The 27,438-nt window shown below is 36.8% G+C and overlaps 1 long non-coding RNA gene across 1 annotated transcript in view; it reads left to right on the forward strand.

Annotated features, from left to right (window-relative positions):
- Window positions 1-26,987, forward strand: part of LOC120409972 — a 42,720-nt gene extending 15,733 nt beyond the window's left edge. Inside the window, exon 2 of the long non-coding RNA XR_005601863.1 lies at window positions 20,407-26,987. This is a non-coding gene — a long non-coding RNA (uncharacterized LOC120409972). The remainder of the gene's footprint in view (window positions 1-20,406) is intronic.
- The last annotated feature ends 451 nt before the right edge of the window (window positions 26,988-27,438 follow it).

Raw genomic sequence — 27,438 nt, forward strand, 5'->3', positions numbered from 1 at the left:
ACTAGAATCCAGAATCTTTGGCACCAGAAGAACCCCATTGTTCTATTAATTAGTAGGTAGATCGTAACATACTCTTCTCTGGTTTTGGGGGGACTGAACACTAAAAAAGAGTGCAATTAGATGTATGAAACAGTCTGTTGGCTGCCTGTGCTAGCTGAGGTCCATCACCATTCTGATTATACCACGATATCATGACTCTACCATTTATGTGTTCATTTTTGTGTTGTGCCCTGAAGAATGCAACAGGTGTGATTCTCTGTAAGTGTGAACAGCTTCTGGTTTGTAATCCAATCACAGCTCTGCTGGTCCACCCCAGAGAACACCTAATTGTGACCAGTGGTACTCGGAGCTGTCACTAGGCCTACTATTAATAGTCAGGGTGTTTGTGTTCTACTTTTAGCCTTGAAGAAAAATATTCTTTGTACAATATGTTACTCATTATCCTAAGGGGTAAGGTGACTAAGCAGGTTACTTGCCACCTTAATCACTGAAGTTTATTATCAGTAAAGTTTATTTTGGGGTTTGACCTGAGGTAGTTAAGGGGTTACCAATAGGCATAATTTTTTTGACCAAGGGATAGATCACAGAATGTATAAATAAGTTTGGTGTTTTGCCCTTTCAGAAGAATACCATAACATTGACAAGATTAAAAATCTAATAAACAATGAAAATTGGTATGGTGTCAGTGCAGACAAGACACTATGTCACACCTCTAGGCCTTTTTTCCATAGAAAAGCAGCATCTGTTTAACTGAACTCACATCTAAATTAATCAATTTAGTTACAATCCTGAAGCCCTCATATAAACCTAAATGGCTTTACAAAAGGCTTATATTGATTTACCTTAAGTAGATTTCTTACTGATTTAAGCTAAATCACAAGAAACTTGTTGCAGGCCAGTTTAAAAGTGTTTATACAGATCTGTACTATTTAATTAAATAGACCTGCAAAAATAGTTTTAGTGAGAAAATTGCAATGTTTGTATTTAGACTGCCAAAGTCAATGTGCATTTACTTTCCTTTTGCTCATAATAATAATAATAATTCATTATTATACAATTATATGTAAAGAAAGCTCTTTCACATGATGAAACAAGAATTAAAATGGCAATATTATGACAAAATTTCAAAATGCACTGGAATTTTTAGGCTGAGCATAATTATGTGACTGAAAAATTTACACAAATTAAAAAATAAAAACCTTCTAAGTGTGTTCACTGGTTTTGTTCTACAAGAAAAGATGTGAGATTACAATCTTTGGAAGTAGACCTTGTTAGGAGACCTTCCTTTTCCCCAGAACAGCATAGCCTTGTTATGCCACTGTACTCAGTAGCTAGCTAATTCTCTAAGACAACTGCTCCTCAATTATTGAAGAAAGGTTTCAAATCATTTCTTCTCACTCTTTTTTCTGAAACTGATAACTGACTACAAGTCTCCTAGGCAGACGCTGTAGCCACCAGATCGTGTAGCACTTGGGTCTCTCTTGTCCAAATGAAACCTTTACTTCTAAACAGCAGGACAATTTTCCAAAATAGGAGCTTTACAAAGGGGTGACCGAGGGAAGATAATATCCAGAAGATATCTTCCCTATCCTGGGACTCAAAAGACCTGGAGTCATGTCCCTTCTTCAGACTTGTAAAACTTCAGCGACAGTCAGTAAGGAAGAACTGTCCCAATTACCTTCTAAAATATGATCTAGACTGCAAACAGAAAGGATAACTGGAACCCAGGTCTCCTGCCAAGCACTGAACACTTCTGCTGCAGTACTGTAAAGCCAGTGCTGTTATCTTGTTCTTCCTCCTACTGTTGGAGTTAGTTATTAAAAATAAATATTCACGGGACTATTGGCAGACTATTTCTCTAATTTAAATTAGGGTAATCTCCTGGGAATTAATGGATTTGGACTATACCTAGGCAGAAATGGTTTTGTTTCTCTCTGTTCTTTTTTTTTAACTTCTCCTTTTGTTTTGAGTACTAATTTCACTATGAACCTGAGGAGTCTTTCTGGAGAAAATATTTGTTGAGGCCAGCATGTTTCTATGAGCAGTTTTGGTTGACTGACAGAAAAAAAAGAGATTAAAAAATCGCAAGATTAAGTTTATATGCTTTTGAATTAAAGGGGCTGCAAAATAATTGGAAGATAATCTAGAAAGTTTTTTAATGAGGAATTTTGTGGTACTAGTTGTAAGCTCCTGGTGTATGCTTCTGAAGTCTGAAATTCAAAGGCAACATAACTTGGAGGGTGGTAGAGACTGTATTATTTGGAGCCATTTCTAACTTCTCAAAGGACAGAACTCAAAATGGTGGGTAAATCTACACAAGTTCAGTCATGTGTTTAAATCTCCACTTTGTAAAGTGTCTCCTTGTAATGAAGAAAAGGATGTTAAAACTGAGATTATAAAATTCAGGTCCTGGGCAAACATAATGACGGTACGCTTTTTTTATTACACAAGAAGCTATATTTAAAAAAGGCATGACATGTACAGTTCATAGAGAAATTAAAGAAGTGAGTCCAAATCATTATTCTGGGATGTTAAAGTAGCATGCGAAATAGGTGGCAAAATGAGCAGCAATGATCAATTCACTTTGCTGCTGAAGTGAACAAAATCACAAAGAGACAGTGGGGCCACTGACAGGATGAAACTTTAACACAACAGAGGGCCAAAATGAATTCTTCCCCCTAATAGTTATGAACTGTGGAGGTGGTAATATTCCAGGAACAAAAAGAGATTTTTGCTCACGTTTTTCCCCCTTTCGTTCCCAGCACATGAAACATTAAAAGCCTTTATCACTGTAGGAGAGCAGATTATAATAAAGCAATTAGAGTGATCAAAAGCAGACGAAGAATCACGCTCAGAAAAATCATGTATTAGCCTTCAAAAATTATTAGCAATAGAAAAGAAAAGTCTTCTACCAAGAGGATTAAAAGACGTGATCAGTAGTATGGAAGGGAAAGATGTTTTTGTAGAATAGTGGGAACTACAGGAACACCCCAAATTTTCTTGGGAAGATATAGAAAGCACTGGTAAAACTACAGGATAGTCAGACACAAAACATGCCATCCACTGCAAGGTCTGTTGGCACTGATTTATAAAGAGGACACTGAGACTGACAAATACGTGGTTTTCGAACATTGCTAAATTAGTAGCTAACATTGAAACAGCTACATGGCAGAACTGACTGAGGTTTTAGGAAAACATTTGATACTTAGATAAATTTACAAAACCATGAAACATTATATCAGCCAAAGCTGCTGAAATAGAATGAAGAGTAGTGTGGGCTGAGCAAACATACAATAGTAAACAACAGCATGATTAGAAAATGTATGATGAACAGAAAATCAGTATGAAAACTGATTCGCTTTTGCTCTTCACAGTATCATTCACAGGATTACCAGTAACCAGGTTTACTGATTTGTGAGAGGAAAAAGAGAATCAACAGTAGTATCTCAAATTTTGAAAAAGCACCACTGGCTTAATGGAGAATTAAAAATTACACATTGATTACTCTCCAATCTTTCTATGTGCTAATGATACACACACTTGCTGGTGTTTCCTGCTTAGTTTGCAGCATCTCAGGAACATCTAGAAACTGTTGATCATGGTGAATGGGAGGAGCTGCAAAGGAAGTATTTGCTGGAATCTAGAACTGTTAGCAATATAAACAAGCATAACTAAACAGAGACAAATTGAACTTCCACACTTATTTCAGCACTGTCTTTTTATATGCTGCTGCCTCAAAATGAATCGTGTGCTCCCTGTACAGCCTTATTTCACTAAAGTATTTCCAGTTTGTCAAAAACTATACAGAGTGGTATCACATACAAAAAGGTATTATCTTCTTGTTGGAGAGAAGTGAAGGTAACATTACTGTGATTCATTTTTAACGCTGGGTAATACTTGGAGATGCATCATGGATACATTTATTATTGTAGTGGAATAAACCATACTGTGCAAGGCCTTGAAGAATGGTGTTAGATGTAGGGTGTCGTACAGTACATTACAGCTCTGCTGCTGCACTTAGGACTCGCTTGACACTTCTATTATCCTCTCCCGATTTATTGCTGGTGTTCATATTACAGAAGCATCTAGAAGTCCCAGCTGAAATCATGCCTGCGTTGCTCTGCAGAGCTTTTGCTCTGAGTGGGAAAGATATGGAAGTGGGAGGGGAAACAAAAAAGATGAAGTGACTTGCCCTGTTCACTCGGGAGGTGAGAGATGAGGGGGGTCTGTGCTGGAAGCTGGGTAGCCACACAGGCAGAGACCTGAACGTGCGGGCATTTGCTTTAGCTCTCTATGGGTTTGTTAGCTCAGCTCTCTGGTAATACAGTCTCACAGTTTTCAGCTGAGAACAAATCTGCCAGCAAACAGAATGAGTTTGCACCTACCTATAGTAGTACTGAGGGCCATATTCTCACTGAGAGCATTCTGTTTAAAACCTGTGTTTTCCAGTTTTCATTCCAGCCAACTGGTCATTATATTACATGCCCCATTTGTATGTACTTTTATGTCAGGAATTGTTGCTGTCTTATTCCAGCTGGATTACTTGCCTAAAAACCAGATAGTTTTGGGGTTTTAATTTTTTTTTTTATGTAGCTCAGGTGATCATTTCCAAATAAGCAAATTTTGCTCACCTAGTGTATTTATAATAGTCACTGCTTACAGTGGGATGGGATTGCTATGAGGGAAAATACTGAATAGTTCAGTAACAGAATAGGAATCTACAAATACAATACTGCAATTTTTCTTTGGCTGTTTGCAAAACAAGTTCCTGAATGCTCTTTAGTTTAGCTTTTATATTAATCAAAGGTATATTTATAGGTATCTATTTTAGTCTACATGCCTAGAGAATGCCTTTATCCTTATATGAATTATTAACGGCTAAAAATGCTCCATGGTCTTTTCAGAGTTGCAAGGGATAATCAGTCTTGGAGATTGCAATGAATGGAAGTATTGATTTGCTAATATGAAGTAATTTGTGTGATCTAAATACAGTGCATACAATATGTGCAAATTGATTCCAGTTAATCATTTTTGACTGTTCTCCTAAATCTTGGTAAGTGAGAACACCGGCTTTCTCTACTTGGATTTCTTGGTGGCTTTCAAAGGATTGATTTTTCCTTTAAATATTTGGGCCGCAATCCAGTTTACCACTTGGTGGCCTGCTTAGATTTAATCATGTGAACATCCATAATGATTTTAACACAAAAAAACCACTTCATGCTTAAATTCAAAGGGATGTTGACGTATTTTGCTGCACAAAGGTCTAAGCTTGCATCTTATTTGATTTTCATTTGATAGTAATTACTGGACAAAAATATTATCAGCTTCATGTTAGGTGATACTAGATTAGTTTGAAAAAACAGAGCAAAATGGAGTTAAATTAAATGCACCCATTATGCAACACACATTTACTACACAATCAATGAAAGATTTACAGGATTAATTAATCTAAACAACTCATAAAATTGTTTTAAATCGTTTTGATGGGAAATGCATGTCTTGTTAATTTTGAATTTATCAGCCTACAAATAAGTATACACATTTTAAAGGAATGGTAACAGCTAATACTTGTCCGTAATTTCTATAAATATATTTATTAAGCTATTTTAAATAGAATGGTCATATCTGAAATGTGAAGATTGTATGGCATGAAAAGACAAGCTTGTAGATTAAATAAAACCAGGCATTATTGAAAAAAATGTTTGAAATTATTATTAGCTTCCATATCCTAGTATCCTGATCACAGTGCAAATTGACTTAGCAAATTATAGTCTGCCTATCTAAAGTTTCCGCTACAACTGAATTTGAGTCATAAAGCACCTCTCTACTTCCACTTTCAACCTATGCTTTTGTGCTTTTTTTGCCTTTAATACAAATCAATTATCTCTGGACTGTCTGAATTCCAGTAATATATTGAATAGCAAATTGCATATTATTTTTTTTTCTGTACTGTATTCTGATGGACCATAATCCTACAAAAAGCTTTCAGTCTACACACAAAGACATCTAACATAAGGACTTAGGCAGCTGCATGGCCATATCATTACTCACATCACTTTTTGTATTTTTCAATGCATATTTGTATCAAAATAGATGTGTTCATTTGAGTTAATGGAAAGTGACTGAAATAAGTCAGAAATGCATCGTGATGCATCTATAACTGAATGCATATGTGCAAATGCTTAGTGGTGCTACTGATTTAATTTGTGAAGTTATATTAAGAGATGCCTTCTATGTACACTTTTAACATTGCCTAATAAGACGGTGGTATTTTAGAGCCTTCTGCAAAGTTAACAAGGAAATCATAGAAACAAGGGAACTAATTAATGGGAGCCTATAAACAGTGGAATCTTAGTTCTTCATAATTGCAATGCCACTACATGATGATTCAGGACACATAAATACATGCAAAAGAATAAGTTAAGAGACAACAGAAAAGCACTCTGCAGTAGCACTGTCACCTCCCACCTTTCAGGAAATGACCATCTGAAAACCAGTACAGAAGTCAAAGTGTTCCCAAGAGGGGTTCTGATTTCCAAACTGAGAAGCATTAATAGAAACACAAATTCTGGAAGGATGTTATTTAATTAGCATGTGGAAAGGGACAGAAATTAATGTGTGTTTTTAATAATTGATTGTCACTATATAGTAACTGCCATATTAAATGTGCATTAATTATGTTCGATGCAGAGCACCATGGCTTTCTTTCCTCACATTGCTGTGTGCATGCAGTATCGTGAGAAAAGTTTTTGCCCCTTCCAAAAGACCAGAATATGAAAACAATTTACCCTGTGTATGATAGAGTGGGACAAGGTATCAATTTCAGCTGGTCAGCTACTTCCTGCTAACCCTGTTGGTGCAAAGGAGGTCTCAGACAGACTTCAGAGCTATAGTGCCCATCCTGGTATATGATACAGGATTATCACATTGATAACAAAGCCATATAGAATATTATTAATTAAGAAATACAACATTTACCGTAGCACTCTGATGTCCAGATTATTAATGAACTTTTTTGAAGCTGCAGATTTGTGACAGATTTTCTCTTAAGAATTTCTCAGCACTTAAGTCTGTCTGACTTATCCTAAAATGCTACTACTTCCATGAATTTGATAGGTGAATGAATAAATGTGTGCAAGGGAAGAAGGAAAATAACAGAAATTTAAATGAGGGCTTATTACAATGTGAGAGTTTTTTTCCTGATAGCTGCTTTTAGTTTAGTTTTGGTTTAAAGTGTGTTGGTAGCAAGGGGAATATCTTTAATATACCAATTCATGCATTTCAACATCCTTCATTGTATCTCGTTTTTGCAAAACGCTGCACTGTAGAGCTTCATAAAATGAACAAATGGAGGTAATTAATGCCTTTTCACTATTTGTGCTTAATCGAATGTTTTTAGAAGTCTAAAACTAATCCTAAAGAGAATTATATGAGGATCGGATGAGATTTAAATTATATTTAATTATTTTCTATACAATTACTTAGAAACTCTGCTCATATTTTAGAGTGATGGACACCTGGATGACTTAATGCAGAGCCTCGCTCTTTGTCTTACTGGAGCACAAACACTCCACTGCTCTTCCAGCACAGAATATGTTTTCTTACTTGTAACAGCTGCTGACCTGGACATACATGCACAACTAAAGTATAACCTGTGAACAGCAAGGAGATGCTAAAAATGTTGTGTGTATGAAGATTCTGAAAACCATGAGTTAAATGAAAGAAGTGGGGTTCAAAGGCCAGGGTAGAGTGCCTCGTCCTTCAAGAGCTGCAGGATGGGGATTCAGTCCATCAGGGAGCTATGTCATACCCTGGCTACTTGTTCCAGAAGTTCCTGCCAGAAGACCAAGAAGCTTTATTTGTACTCAGGCTCTCTAGACACAGGTCTACCTATGTGTTCTGTGTTCTCTTCTGGTCTAGTACCATTGAGACCTTCTGGCTGCTGCTCTGCCTTCTGGAATAAGAGTACTTTAGGTTCACTCTGGCCACTGCAGCAGCTTCTCAGATGTGTGATGCTATAGAAATAATGTACTGTTTTCTCAATTTTGTTTAGTTCAGTAAAACTTGAAGAGCATTTTAATACAAGAGATGAAGCAAAGATATTTTTGTCAAAATAATGTTTTTCTCTTCACCTTGAGCTCTCATTTTGCTATTGTCAAGCACAAAATGACAGGTTCACATTGCAAGTGTTTTTGTCTTGACAGTAAATTTCTTACTACTGTCTTATTTTTGGTGGTATTTCTGCTTTAATTTCCTGTTGTGTATTAGGGCCAGAACACAACACTTGGAATTCTTGCAAAGCATGTGTTTTGGGTAATACAAAAATGTGGCTTGGCATCTTTAATCTTTATTCATCTGTGTGGCACAGCAGAAAAGAGTGGTCTTGTAGGCCTTAAAATCAAAGAAAGTGACTGAACTATCTAGAAGAAATTCTGACAAGTTTTCTTGACATTAACCTTATTCCTTCAAGAATAATAGAATATTTTTAAGATGGAGGAATGAGACATGAAGAACTTTGCCTACATTCTCAGGTATTCTGTCAGTCCTGGCCATGGTTAATCCCTTTTCCAAAAGGTACTCATGCCTGTACTCCACACAAGATTCCTAGGGTAAAGGGGCTTGCATTCAAATACTTTAGGTGAAAGATGGGTCATCCTAGACTGGTGCATTAAAGAGAAACAATATTAACATGGAGGTTTCTCAAGCATGAGGAGGAGGGCTCTCAACTTATTTAACCTTATTTTGTTGGGGATTCTGAAATATTAAGTTTTATTTTAACTGGTGAGAAATCTCTTTGGAGTTTCTGAATCCCTTTCTTTTCTTGTTTAAACACTGTAGGTATTTTGTTTCTTTTTCTTTTAACCTGAAAGCTCTTTCAGTTTTCATTGTTCATAAATTACCTCTTCACTTAACTGAAAATTTTTAAGCCAGGAGCTTAATAATTCAACTGCCAAGTAAGAAGAGTGATAGCTTTCCTTCTTGGGGAAAATGCTTGGTAAAGCATTCTGCCAAAGCTATGGAGACCTGTGTCATCAATTGCAAAGCCTTAGCAGAATTCCAGCCTGATTGTCACTGCAGCTTGATCGAGCTGTGGGAGAAGGCAACTCAGAAATGAAGAGGCTGACTTGATACCAAATTGTTTAACGTGGAAACAAATGAGTGTCCTGTGTCTAACCAACACACCTTTCACCAATGCTTATCTAAGTAAGAGCCACATAAACTTTGTTACGCGTAAATATAGCTGTAAATCTTAAAACAAATTCAGTTTTAATACAGTACAGTTGATCATATACAATAATGAGGATTAAAGTCAAATCTAACTTGTTCTTTCATGTAGTTGAGGATTAGATGGATCTCTGAATGTCACTTACATTCAGCAGAAGTGCTTCATAGATGACTGTGTAAGAATCACCTTTGAAAGCCAGGCACAGGTACTTTGAAGGTGCAATCAGTATATAAAGTCACTGCATGTGGGTAAGTAATACCAGTTTAACTTTGTTTCACCTCCTAAGTATCACTCAGCTCAACAGTGTCCTGTCTCTGAGCTGCAGGATTACCATGTGAATTTCTGTTTCTTCATCTCAAACTCTGCTTTCTTTGTGGTTGGAAGAACCATGGAGGAGAGAGACTTCATCTCAAGTATGCTCCACTCTTTCCAGCTATTCACAAAAACCACATCAATATGTACAGTGTATTTATTGCTTTGTGCTGTTTTTGCCAGCATCTGGAAGACGTGCAGAACATTCTACTGATCATCTTCTCTTTAATGTCAAGAACAATTAATTGCATATTTTTTTCCCTGTGCATAATACAGTGAAAAAAAAAAAAACCAAAGAAAAGTGTTTTTCCTTAAACTGTGGTGGTTTAAGCTTAACCACTTTTACTTAAAGACACTACTTTAGCAAAACTATTTTTATGTCTAGGATTGAGCTGTGTTCTTCCTTTTGAAACTAGATTGTATATCAGGAATATTTTCCAGCTCTTGAATGTGCTTATTTCTTTCCTAACCATCACAGAGAATAAAAACCAAAGAAGCCTGTTTGTAAAGCCTTTAGGATGCAGATCTGAATTTTAAAGCTGATAATGAAATATGAATGTGTATTTTTTTAAATTCTTCTTTTTCCCTGAGGATCCTTATCAAAAATATGAATGTGCAAAATAAAGCATCTAGTAGAAAATGAGGGAAAGTACTCTGTAATAAATCTACCACTATTTTCTAAGAATTTTGGCTATTTAATTTACTTATTCAGCTGAAGCCTAAATAACGAGGAACATTAAGATTAAATCTCTCAAGAAATATCAGCTCCTGAGTAAGAAATCCTGCTGCAAACCTTCTTCTATCCAAGGACTAAGCTTCAGGTGAGATAATTGCCTTTGAGGTGGGCAGAACTGGAGGATCTGTTAGAGCCTACGCCAACCTGAATCTCCAAGTAAACAGAAGTGCTGTATAAAAGGTCTCATTTCTTCCTACATTTTTGCTGGATATGCTACTTTTTCTAGGAAGATATACCTTAAAATGACCTGGGCTTGCCACTAAGATTTATAAAAGAGAACTTTAAATTCTTAGTTAGAAGAGATCTAACTATATATGCAGATCTTGCAGACATTTCATTAACTTTTGCCTGAGAGTATTGGTAATGCAGTTTGTGAGCAGAGAAGAATGAAAGAGCCATGCTGGTCAGCCAGCATATTCAGTCACAACAGTTGACAATGGTGTTGACTATTGTAGTAGGGATCAGGTTATTAATAGTGAACCAAAACTGAGAAAAATTACAGTTAAAGCCTTTGGAATGTAGCATTCTTGTTAGCCTGGACATGTCTCTGTATGTGGTTAACCTTTGTCACTCAAAGGGTTGTATCTTTATTTCGCTCAGTGAAGTTGCCGTGTTGTCATTTGGACATCCTGTCATTCATCAGCAGGAAGCTGGGCACTCAGTCTCTGTCAGAAAGTGGTACTGGGGCTCTGAAAGGTTTGTTCTCTACATGAGAGCCAGAGGTTTGTTCTGTTAGCCTGTACAACAACATATCTGCTGTGTGTTAATGAAGCTTCCTATTAAGTGGATTCTCAAGTTCTCTGTTAACAGTAGAAATCCTGGGTTTGCATTGTAGTACCTCAGGATTTTCCGTCATCATGCTTCCTATTAGAACAGTGTTATTATGGGCCAGCAAGCCACATAATTTACAGGATCTGAGGCTCTGGCCTTTTGTCTTTGCCTTTCCAGTACTAAAAAAGGTAACTTACCAAAGGGAATGCATTGCAGGATTGATTCTTCACAAACAATAATAATGAAAAAGAATATGTATATTTTGTTAGAAATTATATGCCTGCCAAAACCGTCTTCATAATTTTCCTATAGATTTTTATTTTCAGTTCTCCATCGATTCTCATATTTACTGCAGTTTCTTTTGAAAGTGGATAGCCTATTTTTCCTACCATGGATACAGCTGAACAGTGAAGGTTTAGCTTGAATACTGTTGGATGTTTCTTTGCGTAAAGACAAAAGATACCAAGAGAGTCAGTTTGGGGGAAAGGAAGTAGAAAAGAGCAGAATTAAAAAAGCCCTAGCTCCATGAAACTAAATACAGAAAGGAGTTCAATATTTTTGGCTTTGCATTTGCAAAATGGTTTTGGATTAAGCACTACCTAAATACTGGTTGTGTTATACATTAGGCTTTTACACTTCTGCTCAGAAGTGTTTAATGGACACACCTTGCCACACCTAGGTAAAAGTGACAACTGCCTTTGTCCAAGTATTTGATGGTGTAGCCAACTAGTGATGAAACCCCAGACAGCAGATACTGAAAGTGTAGAGGGGAAGATTAGTCTTCCTAAATTTGTTTCTGGACTTCTCTTGCTATGTATTTGTCTTGTCTTATGCTTTTGTGTAAAAACACAGGATGAAAACATATCATTAGTTAGACTGACTTTGCTGGCTGAAGGGCTTTGTACGATGGCTTAAAAGTCTGTTATTCCTCATGGAAACTATTCCATTAGATGCATTTTAACACAGTAGACAGAAGGAATAGATAAAGTACAACTTTCTTTTGGTAACACTACATAGTATGCTGTATAAAACTTATCATGTGGACTTTTTGCTGGAAGGAAGATGTTTTAAGCATTTCCAGTGGGAAGAAAAGGTAACATTTCTATAAAGACAGAACAAAAATTTCTTTGTTTTTTGTTACCTGTTGCCACTGTTCTGTAATGGAGACAAAAATTCTGAATGTATGTGCAGTAAAAACCCTAAAGCACGTAAGACAATGAACAGATAAATACAAGATTTTAATTTCAGGGCAACAGATAAAATATAATTTCTAACAGAATTGATTCTTCAGAACTATTCTCTTGATAAATGAAAAGTAAAGACACTTTTCAACTGCAAATGTGTGAAAATTTATGCTTTCTCAAGGATTGTTGTGCTGTATTCATGCTTTTAAAAAGAAGCAGCTCTCTTCTAGGCCCTAAACATAGAAATCCTTTGGTGCTGTGAGATATTATGTACCTAAAAAGATACAGAATGGAGACACACAAATTTTGTAGTTGAATTTGTACTTGAAATGTGAAGTATTGCTAAGCCTGAAGGCAGAGGAGAAGATAGTGTCAGGATGTCTGGAGTTTTATTCCCCAGATATTAAACAAGTAAATCTCACCACATCTGTACTTGCAGGAGCTCCTGTCTAAAAGAAGAAAAAGTCTTGTCTTAAAAAATGCAATTATGCTATCTTGCTTGTTTTTTACTTATTTTGATGGTAATGTAGGAAGGGCACATACTTCTTGAGTGTGTGCATACAATTTCAGTCTGAGACACCACTGACACAGGGAGTTGAAGATATTTTTCCCTCCAGGGTGCTTGCAGATGATATGTGATGCTGTGGTTTTCCTAGCAGCAGCTCGAGTCGATCTGTGCTTTACTGTTACCAAACAACTATAAACACAAGGATGGGGATTTTCTCACCTGTACACCTGTAATGTTATTTGCATATACAATTAAGGCAAAGAGCAGAAAAAGCACGTAGTTATAGGATACTGTATCTTTTGAATCCTAGATCCATGGTTGTTTAAGTTGGCTAGAATTTACAGAGAGCACAGCTGACATTCATTAATCCTGATGTTCTCTCTTCCCTACTTCGCTATTTGTTAATCGTCTTTCATTGCGATCTGAAATATTAATTCCTTTTTTTTTCTGCTGCTTCTAAAAATTTATTTTATGAGCAATTGTTAGTGACTATGTCTACTAGGAAAGAGAGTAGCTCTTCTCGAAATGTTAATTGATATGCAATTTAGCTGTCAAAAAAGACCCCGAAAGGAAACCACAGTAAAACTTCATTTTCAAGTAAGGCACTGTTGCCACAGCAGTGCTGTGATACTGTGTGAGACTCCTTCACATCTAGGCTCTTGGAGATAGGGTGCATCACAGAGGTATTGTCTTTGGCTCCTAAAGGAAGGGAAGAAATCAACCTCAGTGTAACTCTTTTGCATGAATCAGTCGGGGTATCATTAGCTGAGATGACTGCAGCTCAGGCAGGATTCAAAGGTGTGACAGTTGAGATCTGGGAATAGGAGAGGGAAAACCAGACTTTTACATAGACTCTCCCACATTGTTCAGCACAGCATTTCTTGGTTTTCACCATATTATGAAGAAAAGGAACAGAAAAGTAAACGATCAGCCTTTCCAGCTACTGGAGTTAAAAAAAAAAAGCCTAAAATTGGTTTGCATGAAAAATTGAGTTGCATAATTTTCTTTGGTTAGCCTTTTGTGCAGAAGCACAGAGGGTTTCTCACTTTTAGTGGCGGTTTCTGGGAAAAGACATCTTGGCAGTAGGTGGCAGTGCAGCTCTTTCATTGCAGAATTTGTGACAGCAGCATAAATCCAGCATTTACAAAGCGCAGCCTTTTCCAGATGCAGGCCTCAGGGCCTTATTCAGTCCTGCAATCCACTTCTTATTGCTGGGGATGTCTTGTTAGGAGATTAACTGTTTAAAATGCAGTGCTAATGTGAAAGTTTTAATTGGGAAATCCTGTGCATGTTAAATTAATCTTAAGTACTTTTATCTGGAATGCCTGCTTCCTTTCCACAGCGCTTTGTATTTGCATTCACCTCACATCCTTTTGCATCATATTAAAAACTTTAAATCGACCAACAATGCTTTTTACATTGCTGAAAATCCTTAAGAAAGATGGTTTCTGAAGCCTCCTAAATCCTGAAGTGCAGGTATTGGTAAATGGAATGTGAGGGGAATGGTAGCAGTGCTATGGTATATTGACAGACAGTTTGTATCCATGGAGAAAATGCAGGGCAAAGGTTTCATCCTAACCACAGCTTATGTTTCATGGATAAGCGTGGTGCACAGTAGGAAATTGTGAGAACAACTGGGATTTGCAGTTTGAAAGAAAAGCAGATAGTAACTCAGCTAAACATTTAGGTTGAGATTTTCAAAGTGGCCTTGGGGATTTTGTAGACTGGAATCTTGGGCTGCTTATAAAACCCTCAGTCCTTAGGCCTGTTTTCTTTTCTTTAGGGCTTGTGCTGTTTTTAATTAGACCACATCATTTAGACAAGTGTAGGGAATGATATATGATAGAAGGAATACATTGTTATATGTAGAAAGGAAGAAACTGAAGTTGCAACTCTGCCAAGCTACAAATTCTGTTCCAGATCTTACTTTATGTGACTATTTAGATTTTGTCTGCATACTTTTCTGGTTATTGTTGCTTTTAAAGTCTTTATCATCCTCAGAGGCACTGTACATACCATTTGGCGGTCTCTTTTTTTTATTGTCCCAGGCATTTTTTCAGAGTGAGCACTTTAGGCAGAGCACTGTATGCATATCATTTCCAGATTTACTAGTCTGACAACCCAAACACAGGGATCCTTGTGCTAGTTCTACGTTGCCCAGTGTAGACATTGCTGAAAACTTGAGAGTAGTCTACAAAGCAGAAAAATGCAGACAGCTGCCCATGCCTTATACATAAATATTTTGGACTTTGTGATTAAATGGGATTATTTATTATGCAACATCCTGTGTTATTTGTTTGTTTGTTTCTTTCTTTCTTTCTTTCCTAAATGCCTGAATAAAGAAGTGACCAAATAAGTTAAATTACAAAGATCGGTCATACAGCAAGAGTCTACTAAAGGGTGGAACTAGCCCATCAGGATGAAAAGTTTCTGTTTATGTTTGTAGGTAAAGTCACTTCTGCAGAAAAAACAAGTAGATATAGGATACTGTACCTTGAATCTTAGATCCATAGTTGTTCAAGTTGGCTAGAATTTACAGAGAGCAGATGCTGAAATAACATTGATAGGATTCAAAGATAGAGGGTGGATATAATTATTTGAATTTGGGTCTACTGAATAGTCTCTTTAAATCATATATAAATAGTGTAGCATAGGAATTACTGTGTTCTTTATCAGGATTAAATATAATTATGGTAAGGCTTTTTGCTATGTGTATGTCAGCTGTGAAAGCTAAATTTCACATTCATCTCTTGTGCAGAATGCTTTTAAGGTAAAAAATATGAGCCCATGCTTTGCCAGAGGAATCAGAGCAAATCTGCCAGCACTGAGGTTTTCATGGTGCTTTAGCAGTTAATATTTAAAATGCAGATGTTCATATTTGTTTGCATCATTTCAAGGATTCTGATGAAATGTTCCATCTGATCTAATCTCAGAACACTCAGAGAAATATGTTAAAGGGCATGATTCATGTCTTGTATTTGTATTTGCAGAGAATATGAAAAACATAAATATTCCTCCAAAATACAAATATTTTTCAAATTATTAAATCGTCTCTTTCTCTGTAACCCATTTTTATACATGTTATATAATGCATGCATGGTGCTTTATTGTTGAAGATGGTCTGCTTTTATTTGCCCAGAGCACAAGATTATTATTTGTCATTAAATAGTAAACTGAAGTGTTAGTGAGACTGATTTGCCCCCAGTCAGGGAGAAAATGGCCGAAGGCCATCTCCATACAGGAGATCTGCATCAGATAAGACCCAGTAAACCTGTAGATGTATAAATACAGAGATCGGTACATGCATGGGTGTTGGTGTGTAGAGGGAGGGGAATAAAGGCTGAAGTAATTACAAGAGCAGATATTCAGCTTGGTAAGGTATTTGGAGGGAAGAGTCATGGAAACACTAATCCTTGGTAAAAAAGATTGATAAAGTTCTGAGCAAGGGCCTTGAGGGGAAGCCGTATGAGGAGTGGCTGAGGTCACTGTGTCTGTTCAGCCTGGAGGAGACTGAGGGGAGACCTCATTGCAGTTACAAATTCCTTGTGAGGGGAAGTGCAGGGGCAGGCACTGATCTCTTCTCTGTGGTGACAGTGACAGCACCCGAGGGAATGGCCTGAAGTTGTGTCAGGGGGGGTTTAGATTGGATATCATGAAAAGGTTCTATACGCAGTGGGTGGTTGGCTACAGGAGCAGGCTCCCCAAGGAAGTGGTCACAGCACCAAGCCTGACAGAGTTCAAGAAGCATTTGGACAACACTCTCGGGTACATGGTGGGAATGCTGGGGTGTCCTGTGCAGGGCCAGGAGTTGGACTCAATGGTCCTTGTGGGTCCCTTCCAACTCAGCATATTCTATGGTTGTGTGAAATTGTCATACTTTGAGAGCCAAATCCATCAGCTTTTTCAAAATTAAGTGTTTTAGGAACATTTGTAGCTGAATACTGTCTTTTGATAAGGGCAGAGGCATGGAAGTTTGAAAGGAAGCTGATAAATGGCAAATTTTCTTGCACGTAGGAAAGGGTAAACCTTGAAAGCCTGGGAAGAGATGGTCTAGTAGCACATTGATGCCCAAAAAGATTGGCAGCAGCTTCATGGATAACCTGCAATACTGACAAGTTTCACTTTAAGCCTTTTAGTTAATGATGCACCATTTGTGAACATCTGTGGTTTAGGGTAAGTTAACCAATTAGATCTTAGAAACTGTATGTGTCCAGACTTTTAAATGATGACTAGAAGAATCTGCATATAACAGATACAAGAAGTTACTCAGTTAGAATTGATAACATCTGTTAACATGCAACTTTTATTTTAAGCAGGGAAACTGGATCTTAAGTCACATTCTGGACCAGGTTTTCTCACTTCTCCAAAGCTATGTTGCTATCAAAGATGTACCAATTGAGCTCAACAAACATAGCATCTTTCTTTGCATAAGCTTTAACATAATATTCCTGAGAAGTGCCAAAGCTCTAAAAATACATGTTTTCCTATTTTTTATACTTTCTACTTGACAAGTGCAGAAATGAGCCTATTTAGATTATTGGGTTAGAGTCCTGTAAAGGGGTGAACAGTTACAAAGGTCACAGTGTAGATCAGTCCCCAAATTAGCTGATGCAAAGACCCTTTCCTGAACTGTCAGTGGATGTATCGACACTGTATGTTGCCATTGCCCAAACTATAGGCCTGTGGAATATAACACAGATTCAGTTCAAAAGCCATGGGGAACACATTCTCACACTCCAGCTGGTATTGTGGCCTTGTCTGCAGGATGTGTTTACTTTGTTTTAGCGCTGTACTGACACAGCCATGTGCCTTTCAATCAGCTCCAACATTGGGCAGAGTTAGCTCACCTCTGTTCAGAACAAGAGATGTCTTTAAGCACTGTATTTTTATCAGTAATCTCATTTCACACGACACATAATAAAACATGAATGAATTGGGGTCCTTAGATTACAGTCATTTTAGCTACTGTTAATCTGTGCTGAGCAGCTGATCTAAACATTAAAGGCTCTGTATTTTATTATTATTACTACTTCCCTGACCCATGCATTCCCCTTGCCTGTTTCATTGATAGAACATTAATAACCAGTCATGGTAAAGCATTATTTAGTTCATTTGTCAGTCAGTTGAACAGCTGCAGTGTATCGACACTTTTGGTCCACTTAATTAAGCCCAAAGCTACAAACCAAAAGCAATTAACTGCAGCAATCAATAAATATTAAATGTAAAGTATTGAATACAAACTTATGATTCCATGGTACATTGTAATAAAAGATTTTTGAAAAAATTACTAAAGCTTGGCTATATTCTTCCTCGGAGGGCATAATTTACTGAGAATTTGATAGCACAAATGCGACAGAATTTCCTCTATGGGACTACTTCTGGAAATTCTTCATCTGAAATGGTTCATAAAACATGAAGTTTGCAGGAACAAGTAGTCATGTAAATAAATACATTATCCATAGAGCAGCCAAGGTGAAAAGTTAGTTTAGCTTTTCAGATTAATGCACTACTGAATGTGCAAATCTCACTCTCCTATCTCTTCCATTCCTACACATCAGGTTGGATTTCCAGTTGTCTCTATATCCATTGTTTAACCTTAAGGAGTTTTTTAAATAATGGCTCCTACTGAATATTAAAATAAGGCAGACCTTTCATTACTAGTTTGTCATGAGTTGAATTAATCACAGTTGAACAACTTTTTAAAACTATGCCTCAAGAGTTTTCAAGCTATTAAATATTTTTCTATTATAAGGACTCAGAATTGTTCACTGCAGAGAATAAAGTACCACTTTTGCATACATTACACAAACACTTAGTGCTTCATGAATCCACAATAAATTTTCTTGCTGATTACTCATGTAATCTAAAGATCTCCTGCTGTTTTATGGAGAGTCTTATTAATTTCATTCAAGTAGTAAAATTAGCACCTGTAGAGAACCCTTTATGGCTTTTAAACTTTTATCATATTTAAAAGAACCTGCTTCATTTATCATGTAACGGTTTATTTTATCTCTCAAAGTATTTATTGATTCTTAAGGATGTTTAATGAAGTAAGAAATGTTTAAATAAAGGGAGTTATCATATCAGTAACTCTGCTTATCAGTGATAGATTCAGGTGGGATCACAAGATCTGGAAGCTAGATTTTTTTAGGGTTGAACACTGAGAATTTAACTGTTCATTTTAAAGCCAAAAGGAGTGCTGAGACATTAGCGTGGAGCCTCCTTGTCTGCTCCTGTAAGTAGGAACTGAATAAGTACTCATTTCCTGGTGTATATGTTGAGATTTTGTTCTTGAAGAGTCAGAGCCTTAACTGGGGAATTCAGTAATAAAAATAACACAAACGGATTATAGAATACCAGGCATAGACGATGAATCTTAGAAAGGGGTCAGGCCACTGAGAAAATTGGCCTTTCAGCTGAGGCAGAGAGCAGAAAACACAACCTGAATCCTTCTTTGATAATCAAGCTTCTGTCACATATCTGCACAATATTGTCTTTTTCTTCTCTGCATGGCTAATCCCCAGTAATGCAAGTTTTTAGCAAACCTGTCCATATGTAGTCTGAGATGAAACATGTTATAATTAAGTGCTAATGTTATAATGAGGACAGTAAGCTTAGAATACCTGAGTCAATACAGCTGAGTATTATGGTTTGCACACACAAAAAGTGTTCCAGGAAAATAATGCAGTGTCTTTTTCTGCATGAATTAAATTCTGTACCTATGGCTCAGAGGTAGTTTTATATTTCTTCCGGAAACTGCCTATGTCCAGTTGTTGAGGTGACTTGACAACAAGATCAGAGTATCACTGAAGGTGTTCAAGGCCAGGTTGGATAGGGCTCTGAGCAACCTTGTATAGTAAATGTTCCCTGTACCTTTCTGCGATTCCATGTTAGGTCCCAGAATATGGACTTCTTTATGACGGACAGAAGTCCGTCATTAAAACCCCAGGCTCATCAGAAACAAATTCTGTCTGAGCATTTGTTGTAGTATATCCAGAGCCGCTGATCACAATGTTACTTGGTCTGTCAGATGGTTGTGGCACCAGCCCAGTGTATGTTTCCATATATGTGCTGTGTGCCCATCCTGGTGCTCTTTTTCGAAGCAGGGAGAGGGATCAGGATTGCTTTGTTGCTGCACTGTGAGATATCACCTTATGACATGATAACATCAAGGGCAATGAGGGTCATTTGGGATGTGAATTCAGTGTTGCTCTCATACCCTTACCTGGGGCACTGCTTTCAGGAGTCCATTAATAGCAGTACCCAGTCTGGGGGGGAAACAGGGGGATGCTTTTCCCCAGCTTTTTATTCCCTTTTCCTCCTTCAGGCCTGTTACAACAGCTTTTGAGGATTTTGAATTCCCTTTGGATGTTAAGCAAAGCATGTTCTTGTTGCTAAGTCTGCCAGGTTTAGAGTCAAGACAGAGGTTTCTTGGGAGGTTATTCAGAGGTCTACCCTGAGGTTGGATAGCCATGAGTGGCATGGAAGGCTGGAGAAATTGGGCCAGTTTTTGAAGGATTATTCTGCTCCAGTGGTTTGGAAGTTCACCCCTGAACGACCAAAGTGCCCTGATAAAGTGATAAAAGAGGTGAAAGAAATACTGTGGAGGAAGTTTGTACGGGATGCACCATGGTCAATTGCTAATGTGTTTTTTTCTCCATTCTTTTAGCAGCAGAGTTCAGGCCACAGTTTGCTTTTACCTGGATGGGTAGGCAGTACACCTGGAAGTACACCAGGAATGGACTGCCCCAGGGGTGGAAACAACCCCACTGGTTGCCATGGACTGATCCAGACTGCATTGGAAGAGGGTGAGGCTCCACAACACTTGCAATACATTGATGTGCCCGCCAACCAGCAAGAAGGAAACACAGGCTTTCCTAGGCACTGTGGGATTTTGGAGGATGCGTATTCCAGGTTACAGTCATATTGTAAGCCCCCTCTATCAAGTGACCTGGAAGAAAAATGATTTTAAGCGGGGTCCTGAACAACAAGCTTTTGAATAAATTAAATGGGAGATTGTTCGTAGAGTAGCCCTTGGAGCAGTCGAGTTACAACAAGGTGTGAAAAATATGCTCTACTTGCAGCCAGTGAGAACGGGCCTTCCTGGAGCCTCTGGCAAAGAGTACCCAGAGAAACCTGAGGATGACCCTGAGATTCTGAATTTGGGGATACAAAGGATCCGAAGCCCGTTACACCCCAACTGAAAAAGAGATCCTGACATCTTGTGAAGGGTTCAAGTTGCTTCAGAAGTGATTGGCACTGAAGCACAGCTGCTTCTGGCGCCCTGGCTACCAGTGCTGGGCTGGGTGTTCAAAGGGGAAGTCCCTTCCGCACATCTTGCCACTGATGGTGTGTGGGGTAAGCGGGTTATACTGCTCACACAGCAAGCTTGAATAGGAAACCTCAATCTCCCAGGGATCTTGGAAGTCATCAAGAACTGGTGTGAAGGAGAAAATTTTGGGCTATGAGCAGAGGAGGAGGACGAAAAGGTGACATATGCTGAGGCAGCCCCATCATACAATCAGCTACCAGACAATATCAAACTCTTTAAAATACCTTCTGAGTGTTGCCCATGTCCTTACTTTCCTCTGTGGAATTTGTGACCAGAACAGTGTTGACAACACACCAGTGTTTTAGCTGTTGCTGAGCAGTGCTCGTACGGTGTCAAGGCCTTTTCTGTTTCTCACTGCCCCTTTATGGGATTTGTGTATTCATCTTTGTAAAAATGATGACCTATATGACTTCCTGTGTAATAAGGACATGAGAGCTGTGTGCTCATGTAGGAGTCATCTTGGAGTATTGGTAGTAAAATGCAAGCAGTCTAGGAGTGTTTTGTACAATATATATGTATTACTCCAATGAACCATTTATTAGAAAACATGACTGAAATCACTCATTTTTTCGTTTTCTGAAGATCACCCAGAAACAGCAGTTGTAGGTCATCAGGAAAATAGATCTTAAGGAAAGTAACAAAATTCACTTTAAATTATATGAAATCACAGATTTTGGCACAAATTCTCTATGAACAGAACAGAAGATGAAATTTCTCTGTGAAATTTTGGGGTTTTTTTTTTTTTTTTTTTGATTCTTGGAGTGAAATACAAAAACTAGTGAAAGCGAAGAAAGATTTTGGAATGGCACCTGGTGGAAAAGGAGCAAACTAATATCACTAAAGTTGTGTGTGAAAATATTAACTTTGTTCTCTTCTCCTTCCTTTTCTCTCATTTGGATTATATATGCATATTTTGATATTCAGTTTCAGACATTCCAGTCCATTGACACAGAAATGAAATGGTCTTCTTCCTGAATGGATTTTTTTTCTCTTACCTTATTGAAGTAAAGGTTCAGAAATGCTAACAATTCTTGATTTAAATTATATGAAGGCATTGCAGTAAGATTTTAAATGGCAGCAGTTGCATAATTCCTATGTTATGAATAATCTTCACCTGAAAATTAACTTACTAATTACAGCAGTTAAGTGTAATTATTCTGCCTTTTAAGGTACCTTATTACTGCTTTTTAACAATAAGACACAGTCTGCCAAAGTTAATTATCATAATAATAATTTAGTGCACACTTTTGGTCTTGTTAGGAATACAATATAATCTTGGAGAAATGATCTTTTCTGTGTTAATCAGTCATTCACAAAGCTGTCTTTCATGTTTCTTACTCCTCTGAGAAGTGGATTGAAGCTTGGTAATTGGAGAGACACCAAATGACAGAAGAGAATGTATTGCTCTATTCCAGGGCCTGGTTTTTGCCAAATACTGAAATGTTTTCAAAGGCTGAGTTAAGATTCCTAGCAGTAATATAAATGTCACAAATTTTAATAATTCCCTTTAAACCCCCTTCATTCTTCTGATCCCAGACCTCTCAGATGTATACATTTCTTATTGATTTAGTATGTCACCAGATACTACCAGACAAGCAGAGACCTCAGGTTTTTTTGCTATGTTTTCTACTTTTTTAAATCAAGGTCTGTTGCATTTATATAGTTTCTCACATCTGGCTGTAATTTTATAAAATTGGCAAACCCCCATCTTTAGGAAAAAAATAATTTTTTATAAAGTACATCTGGCAAACCTGGTTTTTATTAGTAGCATAGGCTTTGATCTATTTAATTCTTTTTGTAATAAAGTCAAGTGACAATGGTATTCCTTCCTTCATGAATAACTGTCTTTGTATTCAGGTGAGATAAAAAATGAAGCAATCCTCTCTGTGAAAGAGACACTCTAAATGGAACTCTATCACAGAATCCTTAAGAATAAGTTTATTAAAGTAAATTTTTGTTTATTAATTATGAACTTGGAGAAGTTTCTCTACAGGTGTGAGACTGTGTATGAAGAAAGATGAAAACTTTATCATCTAGTGTATCATATTAGTGGAGCAAAACTTTTAAAACATTTGCAGAGACCCTGAATAGTAGCTGAATTTTCTAAAATAAATATTGTATTTCTACTATGACACTTGATCCCCTCACTAGCCCCCAAATTTATTAATCTCTTTTGTATTGAGACCTTTGTCTGCTGTAAATAGATAACAAGGACAAGGCAGATTTTAAATTTGACATCCAAATTTGTACAACCAGCAGCCGTCTGGTGCTTTGTAAGCTAAATTTGACTGACAGTATTTGACAGCCATAACAAGAACCTAAATTTACAAAAAAATCATTTTGTTTCTAAAAAAAGATTTCATGGAATTTTGAACTAAGGGGTTCCTAGGTGTAAAAATTACGTGTTTGGAATACGGGCATGGCACATAAGAGGAAAACAGTCTCTTTGAGGCTGTCTGCTTCTCATAGCATATTGAACATTATTACTTTTTACAGTTGCCATGAATATCTGCTGACCATGGGGTACAAAATGTTTATATTCAGTACATCTTTTCTATTTTATGTTGAAACCTTTCATTCTTTAACATTATTTGAAAGGGCCGTCTTCTGGCTGCATTATAGTTGATTCTTATGCTTAACATTCCTGCATTGCTTACAAAGTATTACAGATAATAATTTTGACTCTCAGAGACTAGTAGTGGGTTAATATTTAACTCAATTCCAATATGCATTGCTCAAAATAGCATTTGTGTAGAGATGCCTTTTGGTCTTTGAAACAACATAGTTATATCTGAGTTTTGTACTTTGCTACTTAAAGCCCCTAAAATATGAATTTAAAACTGGAGATTCACTTTTTTTAATAATACCCTCTATAATAGGAAAAACAGTCTTCATGATTTTGGATTTTGTTTTTCTTAAATAACTGTGGAACAGCCGGTGACAAGCAAGGGTGCTGAGTGTTGCACCAAATATAAGGAACAATTGCAATGATTTGACAGTATTAAAATTTCACTCTAGCAAGACTTTTACTGCAATATAATTTAAGCAGTCTATTTGTCATATACAGAGACAATGAGAAACATTAGTTGCCTGGTTTTTTTTATGGTCCTTTTAAAAGCCCCTCCTGCAAGTGAATTTCATACATTACCTGTGTGGTTCTGAAAATTATATTATGATAAACATTTTAGAAAATGTAGAGATTGATTTTTAGGATAATTTAGAGATATAATTATCTGGAATATTTTATTTTTCTTTTAGATCACTGGAGTTTTTAAAATGACTGGAAAATTCTCAAAATTTTTTTCTCATCCACAAAGGCAATGCCTTTGAAATATGAGTGTCACTTCAATAGCTTGTTTTCTTTCCAATTTATTTTTATTTCAAAGAGCTATTTCACAGTATTTCTGTGGCCAGCATTATAGGCTTGCTTGAATGGAGAAAGCTCCACCGAGACAAAGGCCTGAAAATCCATTTAGAAAGTAAATTCTTTGCTGCAGTTTTGCGATTTTACAGACAAATTCTGTTCTCATGTGTGAGAATGAGTATGCGTGTGCTCTCATATTCTCCAGAGCTCCTAGAATTTAGTCTACTCAGGTGAGTGATATCCCAAAATTAAATGAATGGCATCCATAGTAAAATAAAATTGCATACAGGAAAAGAGAAGCCATAATGCAGGATATAAACAGTACTTATGCTTAGCGATAAGTTTTCTTTGGCTTTTATTGGATATTGTTTAATTTCAGTGGTAACTAAACTGTCTTTTTCTGTGAAGTAGTGTATTTTACAGCCCAACATCAGCTCAGGAATTTCACATCCTCTCCTGAATTTTTCTCAAAATCTGCTCACACTCTCTTTTTTGAATAAAAGTCTTAGGAAAGCAAATAAATTTATTCAATATACATGCATAAACAGTGAGTATTACCTCACTTTGCACTCTTCTCTTTTTAAGTCCTTCACTCAATCTCTCTCTTTGCTGATACAAGATTTTGGGGCATCATCTGGCTCACATCTCTGACTTCCCTGCTTCAGCTCAAGCACATGGATGCCCTTTTCAGTAAGTGGAGAGGATGAGATGATGCATGCCCTTATCTCAGCAGATAATCAGGCTATTGTAGGATGCATACATTGATTCTTCAAGTCAGACTCTGTGATTAAGGATTGTTTTCAATACTGTGTAGCACTGACTGTACTTTGAATGAGCTGTTTTGAATAAAAAGCCCAAGTGATTTTAAGTTTTTTTTAAAAGGAAAAAAATAAAAAAGCTTAACAGCCTATCCTCTTTTGCAGGCAAGGAGTAATCTGTGAGGGCAGCAAAGTTATTATGTGAAAAGTGCAAATCTCAAATACCTGCATTCAAGTCACCAGTAGGAGTGGGTTGCCTTATGCCAGTGATTCTGTCGTGTCTTCCCATTCCAACTGACGGCATGACCAAGCAAAAATCACAAACTAATGGCAAATGACAAAACCCTCCAAACAAACCAATAAACAAACAATCTTACTGAAAAACCCAAAAGCTTTATTTGTAATTCCTTTAAGTAAGCCTGGTATTTCATCCCCTTGCCTGAATGGTGTTTGATGAGAACATAGCATAGACACCACTGCTTGAATAGGAAGGAAAATCAGAACTGTGATTGGGTTAGAGGCAGTGTTAAACTTCTGCATTCTTTCTTGCATTTTTAATGGAAGATATTAAAATACTAAATAGCTGTCTTGACTGAGGAAAAGGTGACTGGCTGCCAATCATTTTAAGATATTCCATGTACATATATTATTAGGAGGACTCCTTGAGCAAGATGAAATATATACTGAACATTTCTAGGAACTGTAATAACATTCAGTGGCATGGGATTGTCGCCTTATTTAGGGTGAGGAAGGGAGGAAGGTTCAAAAGAGATGGATGAGGAATTAGAACAAGATTAGCATGCCACACATGAAGAGTTTAGTGTCTCCTAATAGTAAAATCTGAGCAAATTCTGCATTGTTACCACAGCAAGCATTAGCATAGCTGTGTTGCTCTACATGATAAGTAGTGTAGCAGGAATTGACTTGAAACACAATTACATTTTTAAATTAGAACAGGATCAGTATTATTCAACACAAATATCAAGAAAATGACAGATCTCTGTGGAAGAAGTAAAAGAAGAATCCTTGTTCTATCTTAAGTTGGGCAGCCACTTCTAGAAATAATGGGATGTGTTAAAGCCATACTGGTTTCCTTTTATTTCTGGGGGATGTGTCTCAAATGAGGAAAAGTCATTGCTGCATTAAAGAAGAAATTATGAAGAATGTCTGTGTATATGTGCAGGATGATAAACAGAATATAAAATGTGTCATCTTTACATCTTCTGTTCTTAAGAACCAGACTTTACTACGGCTAGATAAAAACTGGGCTTATTAGTCTGTCAAGATTTTATGAGAAATTGAAAACTCTGTCTGAGAGCAATGTAGAATGAGAAAAGATGTTTGAAAACTAGCAGGTTCATAGGCCAATAATACTATTTCCTTCCCATCTTTGTTTTTGAAAGTCTAACACACTACTGTCTTTCATATGGTTTGTTTGTGCCTACAAACTGAATACAGAACATTAATATTTTAAGCATCAATTTAATAATAGTTAACATACTCATTAGTAGGATATACTAATAATTAAAAATGTAAATAATTACAAGTGGGAAAGAGATAAGGCTTATGAGAGCCTCCTAGATTTGATTTGGAGTGAAAAACAATTTAAAAAGTTATTGACAGCTTTAAGTACTTGTTAATGAAAGTGGGAATATTACAATAAGTTTTGTTTCCTGGCTACAGGTTGAATATTGCAATTTTGTTTTAAATTCACTAATGCATTGTGAATGATGGAAAGAACAGGGTCTTTTCTGTAACATTACTCAAAAACCTACATAAAAGTCATGTTTCTCTTGCTCTTGAGGTTGTTTTATTGTCTATGTGTCACCACAGCTGAGTTGTCATTTTTGAGGGAAGGTTTCATAACCCTTCTGTAACTCTAGTTTGACACTTAATTAGACTTGGCTGCTTGATGAGATTGCAGCAGTAATTATGTCTGCATATCCTTTTTCACGTGAAATATGTAGTCATTAGCCATTGTCAGCTATTTTGGCCTTTTGAGAAGAGAGCCAGCAAACAATTCTAACAGCATTTGAAATAAATGTCTAATTGCCTGCTGCATATCTAATTAAAATCTAAATGCAGACACTGATGAAAATTCTTAGACATTTTGAGAAAAGTAATCTGAAATAATTGAGAAATCTGGTCACTTTATAGGTACCTGCCATTGTGCAAGTGTAAGCTTGACTTGCCATTCTAATTACAGTTTGCGTTTGTCTGTAACTGGATCTTGCCCATTGCTAAATG

Source organism: Corvus cornix, chromosome 4 (genome assembly GCF_000738735.6).
Source record: "Corvus cornix cornix isolate S_Up_H32 chromosome 4, ASM73873v5, whole genome shotgun sequence".
Classification (NCBI taxonomy): Eukaryota; Metazoa; Chordata; class Aves; order Passeriformes; family Corvidae; genus Corvus; species Corvus cornix.